Here is a 15053-nt window from a genome sequence, read left to right as displayed (position 1 = left end):
ATGATAATGAGGGAATGGAATGGAGAGTGAATAGGTTATTATAATAATTTTAAGAGGAAATTCCTGTTGGATTTCAAGAAATTTAGTTAATTGATCATAGGTATTCATCATATGATTTCTTTTTTTAAAGATTTTTATTAAAAAATATAGCTAACATACAATATTATATTAGCTTCAGGGGTACTCCATAGTTGTTCGACATTTATATACCTAAAGAAGTGATCACCATAAGTCCAGCTATCATTCGACACCGTACCACGCTATCACAATATTATTGACTATATTCTCCATGCTGTACGTTACATCCCCACGACCTACTTGTTTTATACCTGGAAATTTGAACATCTTATTCCTCTTCAACTCTCACTCCCCCCTTTTTAATTTTTCAATTGCAGTTCACATTCAATATTACTTTGCAGTTCACATTTCAATATTAATTTCAGGTGTATAGCATAGTGGTTAGACATTTGTATAAGTTAAGAAGTGATCCCCCTGACTAGTCTGGTATCCACCCAGCACTATATATATTATTACCACATCATTGACTATACTCCCCATGCTTTACTTTGCATCCCCATGACTATTCTGTAACTGCTAATCTGTACTTCTTAATCTCTTCACCCTTTTTAACCCTGTCTCCAACCCCCTCCTTTCTGGCCACCATCAAAATATTCTCTTTATCTATGAGTGTGTTTCTGTTTTGTTTGTTTGTTTATTTTGTTCTTAGATTCCACATATAAGTGAAATCACATTGCATGTGTCTTTCTCTGTCTGACATATTCCACTCAGCACAACACCCTCCAGGTCCATTCATGCTGCCACAGATGGCAAGAACCCATTCCCTTCTGTGGCTGAGCAATATTCCATTGTATATATGTACCACCTACTTTTTATTCATTCATCCATTGATGGACACCAAGGCTGCCTCCATATCATGGCTATTGTAAATATATAATGCTGCAATGGATATATGGGTGCACACGTCCCCTAAAAGTAGCATTTTGGGTTTCTTTGGATAAATACCCAGAAGTGGGATTACTGGGTCATTCTTTGTCTCTTGTTATAGCCTTGGATTTAAAGTCTATTTTGTTTGGTAAAAGTATTGCTACCCCAGATTTTTTTTTTCCCATTTTCATGAAATAACTTTTTCCATCCCTTTACTTTCAGTCTGTGTGTGCCTTTAAATCTGAAGTAAATCTCTTGTATTCAGCATGTATAAGGGTTTTGGTTTTTTTGTCCATTCAGTCACCCTATCTTTTGTTCGGAGCATTTAATGCATTTACAGTGAAAGTAGTTATTGATAGATATGTAATTATTGCCATTTTATTATTCATATTTTTGACTTTTTTTTCTTTGTTTTAAAGAAGTCCCTCTAGCATTCCTTGTAATACTGGTTTGGTGGTGATGGACTCCTTTAGCTTTTTCTTGTCTGGGAAGCTCTATCTATCCTTCAATTTTAAATGATAGCCTTGCTGGGTAGAGTTGTCTTGGTTATAGATCCTTACTTTTCATCACTTTGAATACTTTCTGCCAGTAGTTTCTGGTCTTCAAAGTTTCTGTTGAGAAATAAGCGGACAATCTTATGGGAGCTCCCTTATAAGTTACTAGTTGCCTTTCTCTTACTGCTTTAGGATTCTCACTTTGTCTTTAACCTTTGCCATTTTAATTATAACGTGTTTTGGTGTGGGCCTGTTAGGTTCATCTTGTTTAAGACCCTTTGAGCTTCCCGGGCTTGTATGTCTATTTCCTTTGCCAGGTTAGGAAAATTTTCAGTCATTATTTCTTCAAATAGGTTCTAAATCCCTTGCTTTCTCTCTTCTTCTTCTGGTACCTCTATGAATCAAATGTTGTTATAATTGATGTTGTCCTTGAGGTCTCTTAAACTATCCTCATTTTTTAAAAAAAGTCTTTTTTCTTTTTGCTGTTTCCGTTGGGTGTTTTCTGCTACCTTGTCTTCCAAAGCATTGATTCAGCCCTCTGCTTCATCTAGTCTGCTGGTGATTCCTGCTAGTGTATTCTTCATTTCAGTTATTGTATTCTTCACTTCTAATTGGTTCTTTTTTAAAAATAGTTTGTAAGTCTTTTTTTATGCTTGCTATTTCTCTGTTGAAGTTCTCACTAAGTTCCTTGAGCATCCTTACAACCAGTGTTTTGAACTCTGTATCTGGTAGATTGCTTGCCTCCATTTAGTTTAGTTCTTTTTCTGGAGTTTTTTTCCTGTTCTTTCATTTGGGATGTATTTCTTTGTTTCCTCATGTCAGCTGCCTCTGTGTGTGTGTGTGTTTCTATGAATTAGGTAGATATGCTATATGTCGTACTCTTAGTCAGGTGGCCTTATGTAGTAGGTGCCCTGTGGGGCCCAGTGACACAGTCTCCCTGGTCACCTGTGCTGGGTGCTCCAGGAGTGTCCCTTGTGTGGATTGTGTGTGCCTTCCAGTTTTACTTGAGCCTTGATTGCTATTGGGATGTCAGTGGGTGGGATTGACTGGCTGTGGGGTTTTGCCACCTCCATAGCTTACGGGCTACTGTATAGGGGCCTTACCCCATGGAACAGGATTCACCCCAGTGGGTTCTGGTGTCTGTTGAGACCATCCTTTGGGTGTGCTGCTTATGGGACTAACTGGGCAGTGCTCTGTTGGTCTGAAGTCAACCTCCAAGTATGTTGGTTCTGGGGCCTCTTGGAAGGGGCTCTTTTTCAGGCCCAGGTCAGCCACTGCCTGTGACCAGCCAGGGAGTACCTAGTAGAAGCTACAAAGCAATCCATGGTTGGTCGCTGTCTGTGCTGGACCTGGAGGTTCATGGGAGAGGCCACGCTGTGAACTGACAGTGGCTGCCTCCAGTACTGGGTCTGGGTTAGCTCTGGAAAAAGCTAGGACACCCTGAGGCCTGCTGACACCTGCTGCCAGTCAGCTACTGATAACACCTTGTGTGGTACTGAGTTGGGTGTGGCAGGGTCTCAGTGAGTCATCAGGGTGGAGCCAGAGAAGCTCACTAGACCCGTTCAGATTCAGATTTGCCCATGGTCATGGGGAAGGGCTCAACACAGGAAAGATGGTGCCTGCTTGCAGGCTGTACAAAAGAAGGACCCCACACAGGGAAAATGGCGACTATCTTTAGCCCTTGCCTGAAGCCACACATTTCAGTCTGTCTCTCCCCCCACTCCTGTATGTCTCCGAGGCTCCTTGAGTCACTGACCCTCCAGCAGAGCCCAGTGTGAGTGCCTGTGAGTGAGTCTGTGCAGGCACTTTAAGAGGACATCTGGATTGCCCACAGCTTTCCATCCCACCCAGATGGTCAGAATCCCCACTGTTCTCCACAGCCAGTGGGGATTCTGAACATCTGGGTGAGGGCTCCTCTTCCTGGCACCGGTGGGGTTGGGGTCCCTTGCTCATTCATGGTGAACCTCTGTGGCTGAGATATTCTTCCCAGTTTTCGTCTGCCAGCCCATTTCACATCTTTGCCTCTCCTACCAGTCTCTATGTGGCTTCTTCTTTATATCCTTAGTTATAAAACTTCTCTTCAGCTAGACTTCAGATGGTTCTCCAGGTTGATTGTTCTATAATTTACTTGTAATTTTGATGTGTTCATGGAATGAGGCAAGCACAGCATTTATCTACTCCACAGTCTTGGATCATTCTCCATCATATGGTTTCTTTATTTCCAGTATTGTCCTAGGAATCTTGAAAGATGTGAATATATGGCTCCTTTTCTGAAGAAGCTTAAAATCTTACCAGAGATTTATGAAGGGATTAGAGAAAAATTTGGGTTGCCCCCATATTAAGTTACACATCTGGAATTAACATCTTACCCGTCTGATCTTAGGTATGGGATGGTACCACTTCTAGTCTAATACCTGGACACAACCTTAGCAGATCTCTCTCTCAACTTCATTTTCATCTTCTTGATGATTAGTCACCCAGAATTAGGTTTTATTCATTTTTTTTTTTTTAGCCTCAGCCCCTTGCACCATTCCAGTCACATAAAAGACACTTAGTAATTATTTAATTGTTATTTCCCTCTGTGCTTTGGCTCTTGTAGCTCTTCCTTCTAATTCAATCATTTGGCAAACTCAGATTCACCCCCTCCTGATCACACACCTGTATAATTCTCTTCTCCAATTTTTCACTCCTGCCAGATCAGGTTTTCTAAGATGCCACTTTTCTCAAATGGTTTCCTTGCTCAAGGATTTATGGGTGTTCCCTATTGCCCATGGTATCAACTCTATACTTTTCTGCTTAAGCTTTTAAGGCCTCCGCATTATCTCTGTCTATCTCATGTATCCTTCTGTATTCGTCATTATCCTCAAAACAAGGCCAAAGCTTCATTAAGGTCAGTCTTCTTAGTTCCTGTATATAGTTATGTTAAATTCAGCCTCTGAGCATGTTAACCTGCTACTCTGCTTGCCTGAATAGCCTTTACTTTGCTCTTCTGTAGTTTAATTATCAAGCCCCATATTATTCAACCAGACTTTTCTCATTCAGTCAGTTATTCACCACACATTAATGAACTACCATGGATATAAAGAGTAGGAAGATATGGTTCCCGCCTGTAAGAATTTCACATGAAGCCAGTGCTCTAAGTCTTGTGCTCAGCACCATGTTTTGTACATTTCTGTTGAAATGAGTAACAACAGTGGCCCCACCACTACGTGATTTTGGGTAAACTACCTAATCTTTCTCTGCCTTAAGTTCCTTATCTATAAAATGGCAATAACAGTAGTACCATAGCTATCTCTATCTCTATCTCTCTATATACAGTACTTAGAACTATGCCTGGCTCATTGTAAACATTTATTACTTTAGCTACTATTATTATTACTTAGATTGTGTAACACAATACACATTAAAATATAAAGTCTCACATTGTCTTATAAAAGTGCTATGTGTTTAGTAGTTCTCTGAAGTGGACTGGAAGCTATGGGTGGACCAGGTTCTGTTCTTGCTTTGGTGGAGTCAAGTGCAGGGCTAGGAGCCTGTTCTTAAAAGGTTTCTATTGGTGAAGTGTGAGCTCACATGAGGTCTTCCATATCTGTTGCCATGGCCAGCATGAAAAGAATCCAGGGAAATGGACTGGATTCCTAAGAGGCAGAGCAAATTGTGCAAGGAGGAGAGAGGTTATGAGGAAGAGGAAAATATGGGCTTTTATGGGTATCCATGTTCATATAAAAAGGGTATTCGACAAGAAACAAATCTTGAAGTTGGGGTAAAGATGAAGAAGCACATTTGTTTGTTTCCTACTGTGTCAAGCCCCAGTTTCGCTACTTTCACAGGCACCATCTCATTTATTCCTGTTGACTTAAACAAATAGCCAGATATTTTTGCAGCAAAATGGGTTTATTCAAGAACAACAAAGAACTACAGTTTAGCTTATGTGGTCTAATGGTGAACCACGCTCAAGTCCAAGAGAATAAAGGACGGAGACATTCTTTTATAAAAGAAAGGGGGTGGTCAGAGGGCTGGTTGTAAACAAAGAGTCCATTGGAGGAAACTTTAGTGAGAGTTTGAAGTGTAGTGGTTTTTTTATTGGCTGAGTTGTAACAATGTTTTATTGGCTGAGTGGTTGCTGGGTGAGGAGAACATCCTCCTTCTTTCTGCTGGAGTAATAGCAGAGAAAAACATCGTCTTGTTGGAGATAGAAAATATGTCTCTTCCTGTTTGGGGTAAATGACTACGAGTGATCTGGTGTGAGAGCAGCTCCCTTACAGACCCTCCAAACTCCAATTTAGATGAGGTTTCTGTTTATTCACATTTCTTACAACAGCTCTGGGTGGTGGCTCTTGCTATCTCTAGTTTATTTATGGGGAACCTGAGGTTCAGAGTGGATGTCTGCCTGTCAGAGGTCACATAGGGAGTAATTGGCAGGATTTTCTGCAATAATGTAGGGCATGCAATATTTGTATGGTGTGACAATTTCTGAGAAAGTCTGGCAAAAGTCGTGTCACTTAATTGAATTTAATGAGGCACACACAGGGAAGATAATACATTAGCAGCCACCACTCTGTTTTGTTTGTATTTCTGATTAGTTCACACTCTACCTTCATTTAGGCCCTTAGCTTTATAGAATCTCAACAGTGGGTCTGTAAATGGATCTAGCCTTGGCGCATATGAAGAGGACAGGTACGCCTCATGGCCTGGGCATCCCATATACAGTACAAGTGTATAAGGCATGATTTGAAAGACATCACTAGACACATTTCTCCCTCCCCTGTCAAGCACATCATGCTGTATTATCTGGAATTTTTACATTGCTACGTCTTTAGGTAAAGGTATTAAAGGCCCCTCTTAAAAGTAGTCATGTATCTTAGGAAGCAGGACCACATAAAGCAATTATCATCCATCATCAGTATTCTGTCTCAGTGAGTGAGCCTGTCACGCAGGGCCTGGATGGAATGGGGAAGAGGACTGATAATTTTTTACAGCAAAGAGAAAAATGGGAAAACATGGGCCTCAGAACGGGGATCCTGGTTACCCAGAGAGAATAGGAACCTGCCATACACAAAGAGGTGGGGATACAACTGAAAGTGGGCAGGTATCAAGGATCAACTTTAAGTACTTTATATTCTGGAACTTAGCACAGACCCTGACCATTAAAGGGGCAGCAGGCACCATCAGTGGGCTTCCTTGCCAGTTGGCTGTAGGATGTTGGGCATCGCCTGACTTGGTTTTGTCAGAGGATTCTTTTCCTCAGTGCCATTTTTCATGGGTTGCAGTGTTCTGCATTTGCATTAGGGTAAGAGCATCTTCTTCAATCTGGCATAGGCTGCTGTGTGTGTTCTCTGGAGATGAGGCTCGTTCACTGTCATAGTAAAAGGATTCTGGATGCTTGTCCTACAGGTCAGAAGATTCTCCTGGGCTGAAAAGCTGTTTATGGAGGGAAGGAAAGGTGAGAATAATGGGTACACAATTATATCTCCCAGTGGTACTGTTTCATACTGGTCTCAGTCTTTCAATAACCAGTGTTGTGGTTGGACCGGCCCTTGTGGTTCTTATTATGATTATAAGACACCCTTCAGCAATATTCATCAGGAAACTTTTAAAAGATATAGTTTATTACTTACAAGACCTGGAAATTACATAGCACACCTGGGGCAATGTGAGAGAGACAGAGAGAGAGAGACAGAGAGAGACAGAGAGAGACAGAGAGAAAGAGAAAATAAGCCTGTGCTTGGGATTCTGCATTTATTGGGTTTGAGGGTAGGGGACCTAGGAGTTTCAGGGGCTCACTCTTTATTGGTGAATTTAAAACATAAGCCAGAATTTAAAGTGCAAAGAGAAAAAATAGTGCAAAGAGAATTTAAAGTGCAAAGAGAAAAATAAAAAACAAAATCAAGTAGCTCAAATGGTTAGTCATTGAAATCAACCAAGATCTCTATAACAAAGGAACTTCAGTGGAAGGAGGTAAGTTCTATGGCTGGCAATGTATTCATTGGAGATAACCATCTTTGAAGTGGATGCCTCTTTGAAATGGATGCTTTGGCAGTCAGAGTTTAAGTCAAACACTTGCATTACAAAAAAGAAACAAAACAAAACAAAACAGTGTCAAGGCTTACCCTGCAGATACCACACCAGAAATTCACCCTCTATCACACTTTGGGATTAAGACAATAATTAAACAAATTATGCAATGGTTAGGTTAAATCAAACCAGGAAACTTGGATTTTTATCTCTTAAAACCTGTGTCGGAGCTGAGGGAGAAGAGAACATAAAAGCAATCCTTTGGAACCTACCAGCTGCAAGTTTGTTTACCTGGGGCATGAAGACATGTACAATTATCAGTCTTTTTTGACTCCCAATTATTCTTGTGACATAGACACAGATTGTGGAGTGGGAGTGAAGAGAATAAAACTGAACATGTTATGTCCTCCGTAACCTTACAGCCAATTATTTGAGAATCTGACCTTGTTAAGACTAGGAACTGAACAAAAACTATAAATTATTGCAGAAAAATCATTTGCAATCTAGTTCAGCAGTATGCAAATCTTGCCCATCCTTTCTTCCAGCGATGGAGGCAGAATGAGCATAATATATACTGCCCTTTTCAAATGTTGGCCATTGATTGATATATACATTTTAAATGTAGCTCGAAGGGTTTCTTTCTATGCAAGTATGCCATGTAGGCTCAAGAGAGGATGGAGGTAGCCTTGCTTAGTTGGGTGAAGAAGAGCAGAGGTTGGAGCACACAATTATTCCACAAATCTAAGTAGATTAAAAATGGGCAGCAAGAGAATATTGCCAAAGGATGAGTCAGTCTTCATTGTGAAAAATACTTTTTAGCGTGTATGTGCTGTCGGGGAGGAAACATTTTTCCTGTACCCTTATAGGTTCTTCTGGCTTGTCTAATAATTAAATTGGCATGAGATAGATTAACAGGAGAAAAATTAATTATGCACATCTGGGAGCACCCTAAGAATATGAGACCCACAGGCAGTCAGGCAATTTAGGCTCACATGCTGTCCTAATCTAAGGAGAAGAGGGTCTGGGACTTCAAAGGGGAGGAAGACAGTTTACAGGAAGATGGAAAAGCAAATGTTTGGTTAAAAACAAACAAACAAACAAACAAAAAAACATATGTCATGCCATACAGAGACAGTGAGATACAGAGAGAACTTTGAGCAGACAGGCCTTACCAGGCTTCCCCTCAGCCCTCCACACTTACCCCATATTCTTTGTAGTTATCTCTGGTGATAGTTCTCTTCTTAGACTAAGCCCTTTATATAAATTATTTTAGTCACTTAAGGAGGAGGTAAAAAACACCTCCTGAGTTTTTGGGGCCTCAATTGTCTTCATCTCAAAATAATCATCATGCCAATGTGGCACATTCTAGGGAGACTAGATCTAAACCCCTCAGTACTTACTGTACATTGCATTTCAATTGGTATGTAATGCATAGTAATGGGAGGTTCTTTGTTTTATGCATTGTTTCATTTGCATAAATAATCTCATTGTCTCATGAGAATGAAATGAGACCCAATTCAGTTTGTTTCTAAATTCTTGGAGAAAAATTTCTTGGGAAAGCTGATTTATCTTTGGAGCAGAATTAAAAGTCAATAGGCATGGGGAAAAGCATAGATTGTCCTTAGCAAGGAAAGGGTCAGAATGAAAGAAAAGCCTTTGTTATTACTGATTCTGTTACATTTCTAAGTCATAGGATTATTCTATAATTGTCAGCATAAGAAGCATTAAAAAAATCTCTTAAAATTGTGTTACATTTCCTTTATACAGTACTAATGAAGTTTCTTTTTATTTGTATTTATTATTACTAATTCTTTGGAGGTCTATATACAAGACTTTCCCAAGTGAAAAAGTATTCGGTTTGGACTAGGTTATTTTTTGGTGGGCATCCTATCCTATCATATCATATCATATCATATCATATCATATCATATCATATCATATCATATCATATCATATATCATATATCATCATCTATCATGTCGTAATATACATTTTTATATTTTTTGGATATAAGTGTTTGGACTGGCCCTTGTGCTTTTTATAATTATTGCAGGATGCACTTTGGCAAAAATACATCAAGGAAAGTTGAAGAACAAGACTTATTATTCACAGGTCCTGGAGAGTACATGTCAAGCCTGAGAGCCGCACAGGGAGGTTGTAGGAATGAGGGGAGAAGGGAAGGGCAAGAACTGAACCTGGGGCTCTGCTTTTATTAGGATTCAAGAGAGGGGTGTCTAGGGTTTTGTGGGTTCACTCTTTATTGGCTAATTTAAAGCCTAAGAGCAAGAATTAGGGTGTGGGAAGGGAAAAGTAATGTCACTTTTCTACGTGGTCAGTTCTCTAGGTTACCGAGGGCTTTCTGAAAGAGGGACCTTCATGGGTCAGGCAGCCTGCTTCCTCTTCTGGCTGTTCTGCTCGTAGCTGTGCCATATTGTTGGTAATATGTTTATTCGAGATGAATGTATTTTAAAATATGGATGCCTGGGCAATTTAAAGCTTAATGTCAGACACTTGTACTAGAAGAGCACTGCAAATAGTATGGAGGCAAATATAGAATACATCTATATCTTTTTCGTCTTTTATTCTCTTAATTTCTTTAAAACTCTAAGATTGCATTAAACAATAATTACAACACTGTATTACTGGGTTTATAACATGCATAGACATAATATATCTGAAAAGAATAGCACAAAGTATGGGGAAAGAAATGAAGCTACATTGAAACAAAATGGATGTATTTTACCAGATTGTCAATATTAACCTGACGTAGATTGTGATAAGGTAGAGATGCATATTATAAACAGAAAAACTCCTGAGAAAATAACTTTAAAAATGGCTGAAAAATCAACAGAGGAATTGTAATGGTATCCTAACAAATAGTTAACACAGAATGGACAAAGACCATAGGAACAAAGATGTGTCACACGGGAAATAAATAAATCGAACCATATTGACAATTGTGTGGAAATTTTAAAATATGAACTCTGAAAGCAAATCAATCCATCATATATCACATTAAATGGGGAAAAAAAATCCACCCGTAACAATAATTCCATTAAATGTGAATGGAGTAACACTCAAATCAAAAGTCAAACACTGTTACGTCTGATCAAATAGCAAGACTCAATGTCTATGTTGTCTTCAAGAAACATAGATTAGATTCAAAGACATACAAGGTCAGATAATTAAGGTTGCAAACTCATCCTAGAAAACGTGCTACATATCTCATTGCTGAATATCACTATGGTCACCTTCGAAGTACTCCCCTTGGAAAGCTTTGTGTCAATGCCAGCACCTAGTCCACCCTTCAAAGCAATTTTGGAACTTTTTTTCTGGAATGGCCATCAGAGCTGTCATCGTAGTTCCCTTCGTGTCCTGAATGTCATCAAAATTTCTTCCTTCCAAAATTTCCTTTATCTTCGGGTAAAGAAAGAAGTCATTGGGGGCCAGATCAGGTGAGTAGGGAGGGTGTTCCAATACAGTTATTTGTTTACTGACTATAAACTCACAGACAGTGCCATGTGAGCAGCTGGTACATTATCCTGATGCAAGAGTCGTGAGTTGTTGGTAAAATGTTCAGTTGTCTAACTTTTTCATGCTGCCTTTTCAGCACTTCCAAATAGTAAACTTGGTTAACTGTTTGTCCAGTTGGCACAAATTCATAATGAATATAATCCCTCTGATATCAAAAAAGGTTAGCAACATCGTTGCAACAAGTTTGCAAACTTAATTGTCAGAACTCATATATAGGTTAAAAGTAGATGTATAGAAATAGATACATCATGCAAACAATAACGATAAGACAGCAGGAGGGGCAATATTGATATCAAAAGCTACCAGATGATTCTGATGTGCTGTCAGAAATGAGAACCCCCTCTACGCACAGTGGGGCTACTGTGTATCGGGGAAGGCTTCCAGGAGGAGGCAATCCTTGAGAGATAAATTGATATCTGTCAAGTAACGAAGATGATGGGTTGAAGGTCATTTTTCCAAAAGAGAAGGATGCAGTGTGGGTCAGCACTGGGTATTTGGCAAACTACAGTTGGGGATTGTTCCAGGGTGAAGTGAGAGGTACAGAATATTGAGGGTTGAGGCACTTGCAAAGTTGCCAGCTCCTGATGATGAAAGGCCTTATGTGTCAGATACATGAAACAAAACATCTTTTTTGTTGGCATGTTAGGTTTTGAGTGTAGTCACTATGAAACATCCCGAGGTGGGGGAAAAAGACCTGTAATCATAAAATAGCAGAAGAATAAGGCTAGTGCAAGGAGAAAGGGAGAAGAGGACAGTGGGCCAATTGCCTCAGGCTCAGAGGCCTCTCCTAGTGGTCGTATGTTGTTAATTTGCTAGTTTGTGGTGAAGATGTGCGTGGATTGATCTTGTTTACCATACTTCATATCAATAATGGCATATTTGAAGCTATTTTTTTCCATAACAATTGGTGCATTTGCATAGAGAAAGTCTAGTCAATTTCATGTATGTCCATTTCAAATTTAAGACCTCAGTAATTGGAAGTGACCCTGTTTGGAACTCTTGGGATATGAAAACTTTCACAGTTTGTATCTTTACAATATTTCTTTCACAGTGCATTGTCTGTAGTGGTGATTCCTGAACTTGTGTGTTTAAAATGTGGGTAACAGTGTCCCACATCCGGAATCAGTATCTCTAGGATACGGTTCAGGAACCTACATTTTAACAACCTCTTACGGGGATTCTGATAGTTTGTTGGACCCCACTTTGAGAATTATATTGTTTCAGAACTTTCATCCCTGGCCTTTTATCGGTGTATAGTACAGTAGTCTTTTTACATATGGAGGAGAACACATCTTTATAATTATGACTCTGAAATTCAATGACCTAAAATTGTCGGAAGGAAAGACATGCCGAAATTAATTTAAATGTCAGCAGTTCAACAAAATCTTCTGTGTACTTAAATATTGGAAATGTTAACAAACAGAAATGAATGTTACACAACAAAATACAGATCAGTTACTTGAGGAGCTGCCAAAACTATTTTCAGAGGTAAGAATTGGATGACGCTATTCAATGCCAAATTCAGTTTCCTCAGCTTGGGAGGAAATCTTTATCTTACCAGCCTCCATAGTACTGTGGAAAGAACAGGGCCTTTGGAATCCAACTGAAATTTGAACCCCAGACCAATTTTTTTAATGAGTATGTTCCCTTGGCCAAACGTCTTACTTGGCCTTTTTGAGTTTTGTGTTTTGTGTGTTTCATATATAATCAATGTACAAATTGCCCAGGGATATAGAGGGGATTAAATAAGAAAATGCACATAAAGCACCAGGTACAAGAATGTACTTGAGAAACATTGGTTCTCTTTTATACATATCTATAAATACCCACACATGAAACTAAACGTGTAGTTGATAATGAAAAGGACACATTCTAATAGCCCAAGTAATTTATTAGTAGATGGTAAAACAGTACTGGCTGTGTAAATGTGCAGTTCAGGATGCTGACACCCTTATTGACTTCTCTGAAGAACAGTTCTCCTTCCTCAGTAGTCAAAAAGGAAGCCAATATTGAGGCCCTCTTGGCCTGTTTGGGGTGTTTTGGTGAGTATCATTTCTGTCAATCTTGGGGTTCTTCAGCCTGTGAACTGATCCAGTCATCCTTCCTTTAGCCCTAACCTGGTCTAATCACAATCCTGTATCCCTCCTGTCCCCCAAACCTCTGCCCTCAAGATGCTGGCAGATTTTGTTAAGAAAGACTTTGCTAATTACTCTGTTCAAGTGCACAGGAGAATTGACAAAAAGTAATGAATCATGAGGCTGACATTTTAAATATGGGAATAGTAGACATTCTAATAAATTTTCTGTCACTAATATAATTTTTGGCCCTCCCTATTTCTGTAGAGCAGTATAAGTAAGTGAAATGAAAATGTGATTATTTAGGTGTCCATTCTGAGAATAGGGTTTAAGTTTAAATAGTGTTTAAATAGCATTTAAACTTTTTTTGGGGGAAAGCGTTGATAGCCATGTTTAGAGTAGAAGGTTCTGTACCTTTTAATAAATTCAAACATCAAGGCAGAACCAAGCATTTTCTTTGCTGAACAAAGCAAGCAAACTAACTTGGCCTTGACTCTCGGGCAGTTCCTGGGGGACAGGAAGAGGAGGAAAGGTGATTTATTAGATCAAATAGACTAATGGAGAGTGCCATTAATTTATTTTGGTTCTCACAAACTTATTTTTTGTTTGTTTTGAAATTGACATAAAATATGAATTTATTACAGATTTTTATTTATATATTGCAGATTTAAAATTGTGATGTCTTTTTCATTGTAAAGAAAAAGCAATTATATGTAGCATTTTTATTAGTAACAGGCTAGGCAGTATTTGTTAATTTGTAAATCTAAAGATTCAATTTTCAAGAGTAACCCAATTGTTTTCTGCATGAAAGATTACAAAAGAAAACAGGCTTACCGGCCATCTTTTCTCCCTTTCATGCATTACCTGATTCTGAGAAATGGAGACAACTTTAGCAAACAATTTTAGAGTGTGTCCTCTGAATAAAGAATATAACTAACAAGTCATATTAGACAGACAACGCTTTTAGAAAAATTTAGTTTTAAAATTCCACCTAGCTGGTGTTATGTCTTTATTACATGGTTATTATATAATTATGATTGGAGGGATGTATGTATATAATCTGTGTTTTGGGTCAACACAGATTTCTGTGATAAGTTATGGTTTCTTATAATAAGTACCTTTCAGATGTGATTTTGGTTGAAATGACATTTATGAGGAAATTACCATTAAACCAGCTTAAAGTTATAAGAAGATTGTACATACTCATAAATGTGATGTTTGACTCTCCAGCCCGAAATAGTGACAGAAGTTGACTTTCTTTTTAACAGAAAATCATAAAATGAAAACTGGACAGATCTCATAGCCTATATAGTTAACTTGTGTGTGTGTGTGTGTGTGTGTGTGTGTTTCTTTTTTTTAAAAAAACAACTCTGACGATTTACTAGTCCGAAGATCTTTTCTCATCCAGACAGCATATTAGCAATCATATAAGGAAAGAACTAGGTCAACTTGGAAAACATTAGAAAAACAGTGATGGATAAAATACAGCTACGTACGAGTGTATCTTAAGGCAGCATCTCAAAAAATAAAAGCAGCTATTTCACGTTGCTCTTTTGGAAGGGTAGAGATTCCAGATACTTTTTTCTCTAAATTTATGTTTCAGTTACAGTTGACATGCAATATTATATTAGTTTCAGGTATACAACATAGTGATTAGACATCTATATAACTTATGAAGTGATCTCCCCAACAGTCCAGTACCCATCTGACACCATACATAGTTATTACAATATTATTGACTATTCCCTATGCTGTACTTCACATCCCCATAACTATTTTTATAATTGGCAATTTGTAGTTTTTAATCCCTTCACCCTTTTTCTTGCATCCTCCCAAATCTCCTCCCATCTGGTATCCATCAGTTTGTTCAGATACTTATTTTAGATGTAAGGTTGTTATCAAACATACAAATATTAAATGTAAGTAAAAGAAATGTCCATTTTAATTCAAGAAATATGTGGTGACTCTGCATCCTACCCGCAGTATGGAG

This window comes from Rhinolophus ferrumequinum, chromosome 10, assembly GCF_004115265.2.
Source record: "Rhinolophus ferrumequinum isolate MPI-CBG mRhiFer1 chromosome 10, mRhiFer1_v1.p, whole genome shotgun sequence".
NCBI lineage: Eukaryota > Metazoa > Chordata > Mammalia > Chiroptera > Rhinolophidae > Rhinolophus > Rhinolophus ferrumequinum.
This window is presented reverse-complemented; position numbering follows the sequence as displayed.